Consider the following 15342-nt stretch of genomic DNA (forward strand, 5'->3'; position numbering starts at 1 on the left):
GGCCCGGGGAGGGAAGAGGCGGGGCGGGGCGGGGCGCGCGCCGGGGCGGGACTGGGGCGGGGCCTCCGGGCGGCTGCGGGCTAGCGGCGCGGCCAGCTACAAAGGACCGGGAGGCGGGGACCGCGGCTGGGGCGGGGAGGGATGGTGACGCGCCCGAACCGCAGCGCGGAGGGCGGGCCGAAGCACCGCAGTGCCCTCGCCGCACCCCCATTCTCCGCCCCCAGGCGGAGCGCAGGGCGCGAGGGGAGCGTGGGGCAGGAGCCGTGTGGGTACACTCGCGCGCCCATACGCTCTGGAGGCACACGCGGGTTCATACCTGCACACCAATTACGCCAAACACATGAGAGATGCACAGACATGCTGGCACACACACGAGAGTCAATTACACATGCTCTCCCGAGATACACAGGGGCTCGATAATGCACACCATACTCAATGTTGCACACACATACATATATATGCTTGTGCACATTCCAAGTTCATTACACGCAACAGAAATCCTCATTGTCTCACAACCCCACTCACACACAGCATCACACCAAGATTAATTGCACAACTGGAGAGGCACATGCGTTGGACACACCGTTCATTCCCTCAGTATAATTTTGCTGAGCGCCCACTAGTGCCTAGCACTGTTGTAGGAGCTGGAAACAGAGCCATGGACAAAATAGACCAAGTGCCTGCCCTCCAGGAGCTGACCTGCTGAGGAGGGGAATTGGAGACAAAAGCACCCATATGGTGGGCCAAGGGGTGGTAAGGTCCAGGAAGGGTGGTGCAGCAGCCAAGAGGGACATGCTAGGGGCACACTCCGACAGACACATAAAAGAAATACATTCTTGCGTGAGAACCAGTGACACACACATACAGGTGCATGACAATGACACCACACAACACACCAATATCAAAGGCAAGCTCAAGGCAATTCCACACTTGTGCATCGTAAACTGGCAACAGGACACCCACACACAAGTCCACACCAGGAATAAAGGAAGTCAGAAGCTTAAATGAAAACTCTCCAGAGAAAGACACACAGAGACAGAGATGACCACACACACACAGCTGGCAGTCAACCAGATGGACAGATATTCCCTCATTCGAGGGGCACAGTCGACCTTTGTTGCTCCTGGAGCTTGCAGTCTGGGCGTTCTGGGGTTCCTCTGTCGTGGAGGTCGCTCTGCTGGGGCTAAGGCCAGGCACCACCTGCCTCCTATAGACACCTTCCCGTATTTCTCCACGATTATCAGGCAGAGGATCCTGCAAGTCCCTGGGGACCCTGCAGTCCCAGCTGCACTTCCTGGAGAGGCAGAATTGCCAGCTGCCGACCCCCTCCTTGGGCCAGTCTAGACAAGCAAAGTCAGGACTGGGTGGGGACTGCAGAGGAGAGCATCAGTGCTTCTTGCAATGCCCCCCCACCCACAGCCTTGCGTGCTGGGAGCTGTCCCTTCAACCCCTGGCCCTGCCAGCTGCAAGCCAGAGCTCCCGCAGTGTGCCCAAGCTCCAAGAATACCAGACAGACAGATGGATTCATGTTCTTGTTTTATGACTCTTCGGCCCCGTGGACTGAGGATCCTGGGGCCATCAGATCCATGGCCTCAGCTGACACCTCCCTGAATCTACTGTCTTTCAACCCTGCAACAAGGGGTCTGTGCAGAAGGTAGGTATTGTTACCTGCCCACTCTTGGAAGAGGAAACAGGAGGGGAGATGTGAAATGGCTCCCTCAGGGCCTCAACCTCAAGGAGATTCAGCCAGGCCTAGAGTGTGGGCTTATCCACTTGGTGGGAATTTAGCAAGTTCTTTTTCTGTGCTTGAGAGAGAAGCTAGTGTGGGGACACAGATGAGTATTTCTAAGTCTCTGCCTTCAACAAGTGTATACTCTAATGGGGGAGAGTGCTGAATGCGAGAATAGACAGTTCCACACACAGCCTCCATCTGCCTTCCACCCACCACAGCCGCATCCTGGCTCCTCTTTCCTTGTGTCCCTGGGTCCACTGTGCAGATTTGCCACAGGCACTCCTGTTGAGGCCTGTCGGCCTCCAGGCTATCACGCAAGTGTTTTCGATTTTTTCAATGAAAATTTTTCTCTGTCTGGTGAAATACTATTCCAAGCCCATTCCAGGCAAGAACAATTCATGTTGAAGACCACATAGAAACTTCTTCTAAAACTCCACAAATGTTCAGGGTGACATAACCCAGAGAAATATCAGAAAACTCAAGAATCTGAGTTAGGTGGAACTTTGGAGGCCAGGCCTCCTACTGCATGCTTGAATCTGTTCTCAACATCTTGAGGACACAGTTTCTCAGGCTTTGCTGGTGGTGATGGAAATCATACTGTTTTAAAGAAAACACTTGCCATTGTGAGAAAGGGCTGGGCAGTTGCCAAGATTAGAGGGAGTGACACAAGCAAGGAGCTGAGAAAGGGCTGACTTTATGCACAAGCAGGAAAGGATCTTCACAGCTTCTGCTTATAGAAAGCTTACTATGTGCCCGGACCATTGTAAGCACTTAACAGATAGTAACTCTTTTATGCCTCGCAGCAACCTTGAAAGTACCATTTTAGCCTCATTTTACAGATGAGAAAACTGAGGTTCAGAGACATAAATAACCTGTCCAGGGTCATAACTGGCAAGTAAGACTTCAAGGTTTAAACAGAGTAGTCTGGTGCCAGAGTCCACATCGAAACAACTACCCTTTCCTCTCCCCAAGAGCCTGACTGAGGTGATCCCACTGGGAGATAAGAGATAAAGGGACCTGGTTTAGGCAGAAGAGTCTAGGTGGTTGAGTTAGAATCCCGTTTTCTATGCAGTCTTGGGCAACGAATCATTCGACATTCATCTAACACACCTTTGTGGCGCCCACTGCGTGTCACTGACTTTATATCCCTTCCTCTCACTCTGTTCTCCCCCTGCAGAGGAGGCAATCGGACCCTCCTGAAGCTGCCTACTGTGCATAAGGGTTCTTGCACACACAGGTCATTTCTGCGCATCATGCTCCGCCTTACACACTGCTGGATTCCTCAGACAGCCCCACGTGGCGAACTAGGCCACCTCCATTTTCAGGCTGGAGTGCTGAGGATGACAAACCTTAAGCCCATTGCTCAAGTTAACCACCGGGAAGTGACTAAGCTGGGATTTCAACTCAGGTTTGTCTGAGTTTTTTCCACACCATCTCATCTCAAGGTCAGTAACCCAAGTGCAACAGAGAAAGGGACGTAGGAAACAAAACCCAGGGTATAAGGTTGGAAATGCACCCTCCAGCTTGCAGGGAGACAGAGAGGAGCAATATCTGCCAGGGACCAACAAAGGCAATATCTGAGAAAATTGCCCCCATCCTGACGACAGCTGTGACCTCCCCCATCCCCCAACCCATCCCTCAACTGCTCCCAGTCCTCCTGGGAAAGAGTTCTTATAAGTGAATTACACCACTACATTTGGCGAAGGACAAACCTTGAGCTCATCCTGTCAGACATGAAACCTTCTTCCTGGGTGATGGCAGAGAAATGAAAGGGACATGTCAGATGGGAGAGGACAAGAGGCCAGTTCAGGTCCAATGTGGATTTTGTTTTGGCAAACAAACAAACAAAAAATTAATTCATTGCAAAAAAGAATGTTTTCAAACAATGAAGGAAAGGGGATTGTAGTTTATCATTAGGTATATAGTAATGGATTATTGTCCTCATCTCAGATATAAGAAGAGATGTTCAGAGAAGTTAAACAAACTGTTTGGTTACATGGCTAGCAAGTGACAGAGATGCAGTTTAAATACAGGCTCATTTGATTTTTAAATGTCTGCTTTTTTCTGTGGCCTCCAAATCAGTACATATGGGAACTGTGGTGGGCAGAATAATGATGCTCAAAGATGCCCACACCTGAATCCCTAGAATTACTGCCCATGTTACTCCACATGGCACATGGGACTCGGTGGTTGTGCTTAAGAATCTTAAGATGTGGAGATGATCCTGGATCACCTGGTGGAGCCAGTGTCATCACAAGAGTCCTTTTAAGTGAGAGAGAGGCAGGAGAGTCAGAGTCTGAGAACAGGAGATCAGAGAACAGAAGCAGAGGTCAGAGTGAGAGAGATCTGAAGAAGATGGAAGGGACCACAAGCCAAAGAATGTGGGCACTTCTAGGAGCCAGAAAAGGCAAGGGAACAGTTTCTCCCTGGAGCCTCCAGAAGGAAGGCAGCCCTGCCAACGGTTGTAGCCCAGGGACTCTGACTTTCAGAACTATAAGATAATGAATGTGAGTTGTTCTAAGGCAATGAGTTCATGGTCATCTGTCAAAGCAGCAATCAGAAATTACTACAGATATATAATGGATTATAAAGGAAATCATTTAATTATTTGTGCAAAGTGGATTTGAGTATCAAGAAAAGCATTTATTCCCCACCAAAAATCAAGGGACTCCTAGCTCCATCGCCTTTTTATGTTACGTCAGGGTCGGCAACACTTTGTAACAAACCATCAAAAAATAAAACATTCAAAAGGGAAAAAAAAAACCCTTTAATAGTGAAAAAGCATACATTTTAATGTACAAAATTACACAAATTATACATTTAACTAACATAGAAAAATACATCTCAGTAACAAGAGAAAATGCCGGCCTATTTTACACAAATGGAGCAATCATTACAAATCCTGAAAACCCAAAGGGAGGGTTGAGCCCGACCCACAACTGGTCGGGAATCCAGTGAACATCTTCACGGACTGATTATTTCACTGCAGGCAGGCATCGGAGGACAGCTGCCCCAGGACCTGAGGCAGGTCCCGCTGAAGAGCTTCTGGAGGGGAGGCGTCGGGTGGTGTCGCTGGACCACTCCCATGTGAACCGAGGCAGCTCACTCTGGGGAGGGGCAGGACTTGGCCTGCCAAAATTCTCAGCCTTGAGTTTATTAATGAGGACGCATAGGAGACCTTGTAGATTCATGCAACCGCAAGGTGTAGAGTTATTGTGCATTTGGGATTCAGCAGGAAAGTACACAATTTCTAAACTGATGTCTGTGCTTCACAGCTTTCATGTGACTTCTGTCCAGGATTTAACCTGGAAGAACTAAGGAGACCACCAAGATGAACTTGCCAGCCTTGCTTATCACTCTGCCAATGACACCCACGCCTCTTCCCTGCCTTCCCTGCAAAAGCTGGTTGTGGAAACCTGAACTGCGAAGAGATCATCTTATTCCCCCAAGTCAGGTTGGTAGGATAGGCCCCAGCCTCCCACCAAAATGTGTTTGTGCAGAGCCCATTTTCAAAGGGGTCAGGGAAGGCTCCCAGCATCCACTGACATGCTGAATGCTTTAAGAAACGTGCTATTTCTTTAATCCTCACACCTTACCCACTATTTCCATGGAGGACCTTGAGGCTAACAGAGGTAGGTACCCTGTCCAAGCTTGCACAGTTAGTCGGTGGCAGAGCCGTCATGTGTCTGGCCCCATAACTCACTCTCCTACTTCTGTTAGGTGCAGACCTTGTCCTTGTCCACTAAAGAATTAATAGTTATAACGTCACTGCATAGACATTTATTTCCCCCATCACTTTCAATGTCCTATTTACAAATATTATATTACTGACTCAAAGGTGATATCAAGTTTTCCGCCATTTTTAACAATCCCATTCATTTGTCTCTCTCTTCCCTCGTTCTGTCATCACATAAAGGGATCATCAGCCCATGCTTGGACACAGCCTGCTGGTGTTTTCAGAGACAAAAAAAAATGTGTTGGAAAAAACTCATCTTTGAGCTATCAATTCTTCTATTAGTCTTTCCATGACTTAAGACATTACATTTACACTAAGGATGCAGAAGTCAGGCTTGTATAGGAGCTGTGCTTTCTGAAGCCAGAGTAGGATTTAGGGAAGTTCACACTGGAAAGAGAAAACCCAATCCTTCAATCCCAAGTCTACTGAATTCTTGAAAGCGGTTTTAGGTCCAAGGTACAAATTATCTGTTTTTAGAAATTCCCATAATACAGAGAAGAGGACTGAATACATTAACAAACCCCACGGATTTTTTCCTTCTACACCACCTTAAGGCACCAGATCATTTATTTCAAAGTCAAGTAGGAACACAGTTGGCCATTGGTGCACATGTCGAAGATAAATCTACTTTTGTTTGCTTACCCAACTGGTAGATATATCTATCATAGAATATATCTTTCTGGATATTCTGGAGTTTAGGATGCAAACAACTGCACCCAAGAGATTCATTTAGTGTGTCTATTGTACCACCCAATTATATTATCTGAACCTTCATGGAATTGTGCAGTGACCAGTTACCAAGAGCTCAGCTCCAGTCTCTGCCACAGTGGAGCTCAATGCAGTAACACATCACGCATTTCATTTCCATAAGAAACATCAGCTGTTTAAAAGGCCCTCTGAGGGTAGAGTTACAAAGCCAACTCATGGTCAAAAATACTCCAAAGATAAGAAGTTTCCTCCTGTCGACTCTGAGGGCACATTTCTTTCCTAGCCATGAGTAAAAATAAATATGAGTCTAACACAGAAGAAACCACAGTAGTATTTTAGAACTTAATTAGCACAGGGAATGGGAGAATGGAAAGAGACTAGGTGACTGTATTCCCATGGTTCTCCCCCAGCTGCCCATTAGAATCACTGGGGAGTTTTTCAAATAGATCTCTGCCCAGGGCCCCACTCAATACAACTTGATGTAAGTGGCCTGGAGAGAGGCCTGGGCATCAGATTTGTTAAAAGTTCTGCAGATGAGTCCAACATGCAACCAGGGTGAAGAATCACCACTACAGAATGCAGGCTTTACATCCTTCAAATGACCTGGAGGGGGTAAGTGGCAGGGCTGCAGCCCCTCTTACCCTGCCTGGACTCCCAGCCCAGAGCCCTTCCCAACATATGGCACTGTCTCAACAGAGAAAAAAAGATTGTGTCTAAAACATGTCAGAAATGTCTAGCACCCTATTCTCAGAAGTTGGCTGAGTTCTCAGAAGGTTTCACATTTCAAACCTAGAATTTCACCCTGGAATCAAAGGGGAGCTGTGAATCTCTTTAAAAAAGCTCACCAGCCTGAAGGTGAAAAGCCCCTCTCAAGTTTACAAAAGTGTACTCAATAAATGGCTGAGTAAAACAAATAGAAAGGACCTCATCTGTAAAAGGACTTGGGTTCCCTGTTCTCTGCAATGATGGGTAACTAAGCTCATATAATCATCTCATTCCAAAGCAATTCAAAAACCTTTGATCAGTTTTGATGCTTGATTTCACACGGAGAAACTAGGTAAGGAAGGCTATGGAAGGGTGGATTGAAAGCTCAGTCATGTAAGTCTATCCAAAAAGTAGGTGAGTTTCCAAGATATCCTAGGATTCAGGGCTTCCCCAGGGTGAAATGCAGGCATGAATTCCACACAAAATGAAAGAATTCCTTAAACTAATATCTATTGCTAGATGATGCCATATAGATTGGAACCCAGTAGAAAATTAATTGCATCAGACCAAGACCTAAAATTCTGAATCAGAAGAGCCTGCCCCATGGCACAGCTGGAGAATACTGCATAATGACATCCGAACCCAGGTTCACTCCCATCTGCAGTCAAGTGGTTTTGTCACTGGACCGCAGATGTCAGGTAACCTCTCTGGGAATCAGTTTCCTTGCCTGTAAAATGGGGAGGAGAAGGATGCTTACACTAGATGAAATCTGAGGCTGTCTCCAGCTCCAACAGTGGATGTTTCTGGATCTGCCACCTTAATCACTGCCCCACTGGCTTGCCTGGGAAGGGTAATGGCAGGGCCACTCTGAGCACACAGCCCACATTGGTCTGCAGAGCAATCAAACCACACTACCTCAGCGTGTCCCCGCTGCCGCCACACCTCCAACATACCTATTTTAAGAACAGTGCCTAGCAGTTCACGGGGAAACGTTGCCATGCCAACTTGCTGGCTGTTGCTAATCATAATCTATGAATGTGCGGTACCACCATCTGACAAGTATTTCTTCTCTTCCCTAGCCTGTGGACTTTCTTCCGAATTGTCATATGACAGATCACCTTGTTCACAATGGCACACAGTAGGTGTATAATAAATGTGCATTAAATTAATGACATGAGTAGAGTATATGCATAAGACGTAAGTCTGCAAAATGCCTTCCCAACCAGTTTTTCCATTACTGCGCACAGTAGGTGCCGAGATGGGTCTCTTATTACCTCCATTTGCCCAGCAAGTAAACTGAGGAGGGCAGGCCACTTTCCCTAGTCTCAGAACTAATAAGTTGCAGAACCCAGATTGCAGCCTAACTATGCTGGTCTCAAACCCTAACCTCTTCCTCCTACATCAGGTGGTCTCTGTCATCTCTCTAGATCAAAGTCAAATAACACCAATTCTGTATATACATGTAGATCTTACAAAGAGCTTTCCATCCATATTCCCATTTCATTCAAAGCCTAAAGGTAAACTAAGAGGCAAGGCTCTCTGGGGCCCACACCTGGCCCACAGGGTGTCCTGTGTGCAGTGGAATGGAGTGTTCACCCCAGGAGTGCTTCACTGGCCTTGCCCAGGGACCCTGGAAAGGACTGAGGGGGTAACAGAAGCAGCACAGGCGGGCAGAATCACCATGCTGTCTAAAGGTCTGGGGCCCAAGACAGGTATGTTCTCTGGTACTGGCAGAGAAGTGGGTGGGGTCCAGATATGCAGGAATCACACAGACAGCAACAGATGAGCCTTCCAGGTAAAGCCAGGGCCCTTAGAAAGGCAGCTCAGAAGAGGCACTTAATGAGTACTCATGGAGCGACTGACCAGACTTACGCAGAAGTCCGCCCACCAGGGCAGCAATTTGGTCTACTCTGTTCTCTCCTAGAACCCCAGGGCCTACTGTGGTGCCTGGCGCTTAGTGGTGCTCAATCAATGCTTGTTCCTTGAATGAGTGAATGAAACCCGATGACTGACAAGCCTCAGTGGGATGCTGGAAACCACACTTTTCCTTGTTTCGTTTTTTGAAGATATTTGGAAAACATGCCATCTTTTTAACCTAGAAAACAGATTTCTGCTGGGGAAGGCAAGGAAAGGAATTAGACGTTATTAAATGTCTGTTATGTGCAAAGTGCCTTCCATTTCTCATTTCTCCCTGTGCTGTCAAGGACAGTGATATTTTCCCCACTAAACAATGGAAGAGTTTGCAGTTCAGAGAGATGGGCTCACCTGCCCAGTGCCCTCAGTGGCTAATGCATCAAGCCTAGGTTTTGAAATCAGGCCAATAGACTCTGAAGCTGGTCATTCCTATGATGTTACACCTCTTGCCGGGTTGTGTTCTGCAGGAAGAGGATTTGGAACCCTTGGACGTGACCTTACTTGTTAAAAAGTAGCATTTATGAAGCATCTGCTGGGTGCCAAGCCCTCGCCAGATGCCTTTCCTTCCCTGCCTCAGTTAATCCTTGGAATAGCCCAGTGGGGAAAGGTATGGCCCCCTTTCCTGTCTTGCAGATGAGAAAACAGAACCCCAGGCGCTAGGTTGCCTGACATGGCCTGTGCTTTTAGTAACACCCCTTCCCATCCCAACTGCCAATGCACATCATCTCCTTCTGTCTTCACAATACTTCATGAGGCTGCAGGAGAAGGTGCCATTTCTCCCATTGTCCTCCAAAGAGGAAACTTAGGTTCAGAAAGTTTCAGGGCTTTGTCCCAGGGACCTGGGACAAGCAGGTGGCAGAGTTGGAAGTAGAATCAAGGCTTTGCAATGCCCAGTTGCAGGCCCTTCCTGCGTTTCGGCAGTTGTATCACTTCCTGGACAGTGAGACCTCAGGCCGTAGCCACCCGTCCTCCCTGGGCCTCTGCATTTTCACCCATAACGGGAGGGTGCTGGGCAGACGAGGTGTCACCAAGCCACAGCCTGTGGAAACCAGACAGGCTTTGCAGTGAGTGGAGGGGAAAGGAGCGGGGGCCCTGCAGTCCACTGGGTGGGGTGCCTGTCAGCGGGGGAGGGAGCGAGCTGGCTTCATTCACCTTTGACTGTGGCCAGGAAGATCGAGGCCCAGTGCTGTCAGATCCACTGATTTTCCACGAGAAGCCAGAAATCCAGATTCGTATATGAAATCTCTTGGTTTTTCAATGTCACTTGCTAACTCCAATGTTAAAAAATGCAACATAGGTTTTTGTACACCTGTGTTCATAGGAGCAATATTCACAATAGCCAAAAAGGTGGAAGCCACCCAAAGGTCCCTCAATACGTGACTGAAAAACAAAATGTGGTCCATCCACACATCGGAACATTATTCAGCCTTAAAAAGGAAGGAAACTCTGACACATGCTGCCACATGAACCTCGAAAACATTGTGCTAAGTGAACTCAGTCATGAAAGGACAAAGACCGTATGATTCCACTCACACGAGGTCCTAGAGTGGTCAAATTATAGAGACAGAAAGTAGAAGGGTGGGTGCCAGCAGTTGTGGGACAGGGAAATGGGGAGTGAGTCTTTCATGAATATGGTGTTTCTAATTTTGCAAGATGAGAAGGTTCTGGAGATGGATGATGGTGATGGTTGCGCCACAGTGTGAATACACTCCATGCCACTGAACTGGATACTTAAAAATGATTAAGAAGATACGTTTTAGAGTTTTAGAGAAACGTACCTTCTGAACCATTTTTAAGTATCCAGCTCAGTGGCACGGGGTACATTCACAATTAGAAAAAAATAAAATATAAATAAGCCAACCATGACACATTTGTGGGCCAAATCTGGCGCAAGGGCTGCCAGTACCCACTGTGGACTGGAAACTCTCTAAGGTCTGTAATGTGATGTGGGGCCTGCCTGTTGCTCACCCAGCACTGACCACGGCCCCAGGTTCTGCGGAGACCTGGGACACCCATGGCCAACTCCATCCACCAGGCCTGACTTCTGGGCACCGCCCACTGTCTCACAGCAGCCAGGGCAGGAAAACATGCGGCTCACTGACGTTTCCCCAGTCAACAGCTGGATTTTCACTGCATCTTCCTGGGCGATGCTGAGATTTCACAGGTCCCTGTCAGGCCCCTGGCTGCCAGTGTAAGCAGGTCTCACAGCCCTGCAGTTTACAGGGAAATGGTATCAGAGGAAGCAGACTCCCTGGGTCCAGGCACAGCAACTGGGCCGCGATGCTTTGTAACTGCAGAGCGAAAGGAGTTGAAGTGAGGCTGCGTGCCTGGGCACTCTGGGGTGCCGTGGTCAGTTGGGCGCAACTCATGGACACAAGCTGAGAGAAGAAGAGCTCTTCGCTTACTCTGGAAGCAAGAAGGCTGGGTGTGGAAGCTTCTGGTCTGGCCAGAGCCTGCCCCTCAGCAGGAACTTAGCAACTGGAATACTGTGCCACACCCATTTTACAGATAAGGAGCTGGGGTGGATAGAGGCCAAGGGACAGCCTTAAAGTCGGCAGCAATTTGGAGGCAGAGTCGGTCTCTGGGTTTCCGGACAGAGTCCTTTCTGCCTAGACTAGGGGGCTTGGCTCCTTGGTTGCTTGTCTACCAGTCTTCTTTGCAAATCTGATTAAATCCATGCTCCTTCTCCCTAGGAAAGAGTTCACATGCATACAACTTTTTGTGCAGGTTGGGAACTCCATCCTAGCCCAAGCTTCTTCAGGAGCTCTATAATATCAAGATAACTACTACAATGATTTTTTAAAACCGTCATCCTATCATCCCCTCATCACCCATCTTGGATGGAAGCTATGCAGAATGGTAAATCAATGAGTGCTTGATTGATTGATTTAGAGTGTGCTCCAGGACAACCGTCAGTGAAGTACCTAAGATGAAGGAACTCCTTTTTACCAACACAACAAGGACCCTGACATGTGAGAAGAATCTTACAGTGTTCAGGCACTTTTCCAGCCATTAGCTCATTTGGCTATCAGGGCAAAACTGTCAAGTAGGCATATGACCCTCAAACGGATGAAGAAGAGGATGTTGGAAGAAGGTAAGTTATCTGTGCACGGCGACCCAGCGTAGGAGCAGCAGAGCCGACAGGTCCTTGGGACTCCAGACCCGGCTTCCTGCCACTCACCCATGGCAATAAATGTGGGCTTCTTACAGTCAACAGCCATCTCTTGGATCCTCAGGTTGGTATCATACAGAGTAGAAATATTCCCTGTTAGTGACCTGAGACAGGAAGATGGTTGCTTGGCTTATAATTTGGCTCACTGGAAAGGATCATAAATCATAGGCCACCTCTGCCGTGTCGGTCAGTTGAGAAGGATGTAAGTATTTTCCAGCTTGCTGTGTTTGCCCCTGTGCTGTCTTCCTTCCTGCAATGACAAAATCAGGGAAACCGGTTCTTAAAGGGAACATAGCAACCAGTGCGGCTTCCACATGAAGCCATCCACACACACACACGCCTTTACATCACTGGGAGACCCACTTTAAACTCCGTATGTGGTGGACCTTATATCATGGAGTATCTATCATGCAATTATCAGCTGCTCTCCGGAAAAGAATCTTAGCTTGGAATTATTAGATAATGCTCTCTTTATTTGGGGGGGGTTCACACCCTTGAAATGATATGGAAAGTTTATGTAACTAAGCATTCATGAACATTGTGTAGAGAGGGTTTCTAGCTTTCAGAAGCCTCTCAAAGGGGCCAATGGCGAAAAGAAGGTTGAGAACAACTGAAGGAGAAAGAGACAAACTGGGGTGCTCTGACATGTCTTCATTTGGGCACCTGCTGTGTAGTAGTCTCTGTGCTAAGCAGGGGGATGCCCTGCTTGCCCTCCTCAGGTTACAGAGGGTGACATAGGAATCACAAAACAAGTGCAGGTAGCAGGTGCTGCTGTAGAGGAGGAGGGGTAACACTGGAGGTAGGGACAGCAGAAGTCAGTGTCAGGTGTCAGGGGAGGAGCCTGCAGCCTGTGCAAAAGCCCTGGAGAGAGAGGGAGGGAGCAGGAGAAGCCGGTGTGACGAAAACAGAGAAGCAAAGAGTGATGTGGCAGGAGATGAACCTGTGACAGTTGGCAGCATGGCAGATGCTGGCATGGAGAGAAGTGGGGGGCGGGGACTCCAGACATGGTAAGGACTCAAAAATGATTTTGCAAGGATGACAGGAAGGAAGAACATGAAGGAGGGTGAAAGAAAGACTGTCTGGAGAAGGTGACATTTGAGCAGTCTTGGATACAAACAGGAGTTTTCTGGGCAGCGGAAACAGTTTGGGCAGAAGCCAAGAAGTATGGGAGAATACAGGCTGGGAGGGCTCAGCACAGCGTGAGTAGTGGAGAGTGGGTCTAAAGAGCTCAGTTTGCCAAGAAGAGCCTTCATGGATGTGCCAGGTTAATAAACATATCTGAGCAATGTGACAGTGTGCAGAGAGGGACCCTAGGAAAAATGAAACCCTGTCTGTGCACAGCATCCCTTTGCAGTTCCACAGTTGCCCCATGACTGATTTCACCAAGCCAGGCTTTGCTGCAATGCTAAGGGTCTCAGAGCTGGGCAGAGATGGCTCACACAGCTCGTGGTCTCATCCATCCCAAGGGTGTTAGCAAGGAAGCCAACCTGCTCAGGGCATTATTCGTGTAGGTGTCTTTAGTCTGCTTTTCAAAATGTATTTTTATCTATCTGCAGGTACACAGCTTCAAATCCTTTTTGGGGAAGGAATAAGCAAGATAAAAATAAACCAAATTTAAATCCTCGAAGCTTATAAGTCTATTAGTATCCAAACTTATATAAATCAGAATCACTTGGAGAGCTTTATAAGAATTCTGATTCTTAGGCTCAATCTCAGATTTATGAATTCAGTGTTCATGAGGCAGGTCTCGGAAATCTGTGTTTCCAATGAGTTCCGTGCTCCTGCATTAAGCTGGGGGAACTCTTACGTGTTAAGCTCAGAAGCACCTGGCATCTGGGTACTGCTGCAGTCAGTGATGCTCCACTAGGAGGACAAAGCAACAAGTTAAGCTTGAAGTAAATGTCACTAGAAGCAGGTGAGTGATATCAAACACAAGAAGGCAATTTTCTTTCCCTACATTATGCATGATAACATATAGATGCTGCATTCACCATTAAGTTAATGGAACAACATTTAAGAAGTAATAAGTACCACAGGGTCACTTCCAAAACCCATGTGGGACACTAAAAGATGATAATTTCTGATAAAGTTTCATCTAAAAAAATCACAGGAATTATAGATATCCAACATCTGAGAGACAATCATCAGATACAACAAATAGGATAGATCACTTTTGGCGGAGGGAGGGAGGGTCATGCAATAGGAATTCTAAAGGAAGCCTTTAAAATATTAATGATCACAATATTTGCATATATGTTCTATAAATGAAAAACAGAATAACTGATAGACGATCTCTACAGGCAAGCTAAACAGTAGACTAGACACAAATGAAGGCAGATTTAGTAAATTGAAAGGCAGATCTGAGGAAATCATCCAGAATTCAGCCCAGAGAGATAAAGAGGCATATGAGGGCTGAGGGCTGAGGGCAGAGGTGCTCTAGATTGAGTTGTTAGTAAAGGTCTTTCTGAGAAGGTGACATTTGAGTTGAGACCCAAATGACAAAGAAGATCCAGCCGTGGAAAGCAATAAGGCCAGGGATCTTGGGCATAAAAGACAAAAGTGCAAAGGCCCTAAGGTGGGGTCAAGCTGGGCAGAACAGGTTGGCCTGTTCAAAGAACAGAAAGCAGAACCCTAAGGCTCCACTCTACGAGAAGGTGCCACGAGGAAGAGGAGAGTGTGCTGCGTGGAGTCAATGAGTAGAATCAGCTCAGAAAGCTGGCTAACAGGAGACATATTTCAGTTGAAGGTAAAGAAGGACTTTTTAACAACAAAAGCTGAGCAATCACTGATTCATTCATTCATTCATTCATTCACTCACTCATTTGCTTGTTTATTCATTCACTCATCTATTTGCTCATTTTCAAGTACCTACTATATGCCAGGCACTGTGTTCAAGGCTATGGAGAATGTTGAGATGAATAAAACCCAGACACATGTGTCCTCAAGGGCCTCATATCTGAGTGAGTAAAACAGACAAGCAAGCAAGTATAATGCCAGAACAGAAGGAAATGCTAGGTTAACAGAAGTAACAGTGTGCTAAAGAGAGTCAGATGAAGGATCCACTTGAGAGAGCTGACTGAGACTTTATGACAGGGTACCTGCAGGAAGCTCATTGCACTGCACTGCACCTGTGGGGATATCAGAGAGGACCCCTGACTTTAACCAGTGGGCTCTGTGATGTGACGATTCTATAAAACCATAGCAGGCATTCACACGCCCTGGGGAGTTGGGAGCGACTAGGCTATAGCCTCCCTTCAGAGTCCAGTGGAGGAAGCAAATGTGTGAAGCAGACAATGGCAGAGACTCCAGGCAGGGAGACGACCATGTGATGGGAGGGGGAAAGCCCTGGGGTATCAGAAAATGAGGGCAAAAATG

General features: G+C 47.4%; 1 protein-coding gene across 5 annotated transcripts in view; it reads right to left on the reverse strand.

The window, feature by feature from the left end:
• Positions 1-4479: 4479 nt before the first annotated feature.
• C3H4orf50 (chromosome 3 C4orf50 homolog) overlaps positions 4480-15342 on the reverse strand; it is a 120414-nt gene continuing 109551 nt past the window's right edge. For all 5 annotated transcript variants that reach the window (XR_011621569.1, XR_011621568.1, XR_011621564.1 and 2 more), the window contains one exon: positions 4480-12217. The gene's annotated coding sequence lies outside the window, so the exon portion shown is untranslated. The remainder of the gene's footprint in view (positions 12218-15342) is intronic.

The sequence above is a fragment of the Macaca nemestrina genome, chromosome 3 (assembly GCF_043159975.1).
Source record: "Macaca nemestrina isolate mMacNem1 chromosome 3, mMacNem.hap1, whole genome shotgun sequence".
In the NCBI taxonomy this organism is placed as follows: Eukaryota; Metazoa; Chordata; class Mammalia; order Primates; family Cercopithecidae; genus Macaca; species Macaca nemestrina.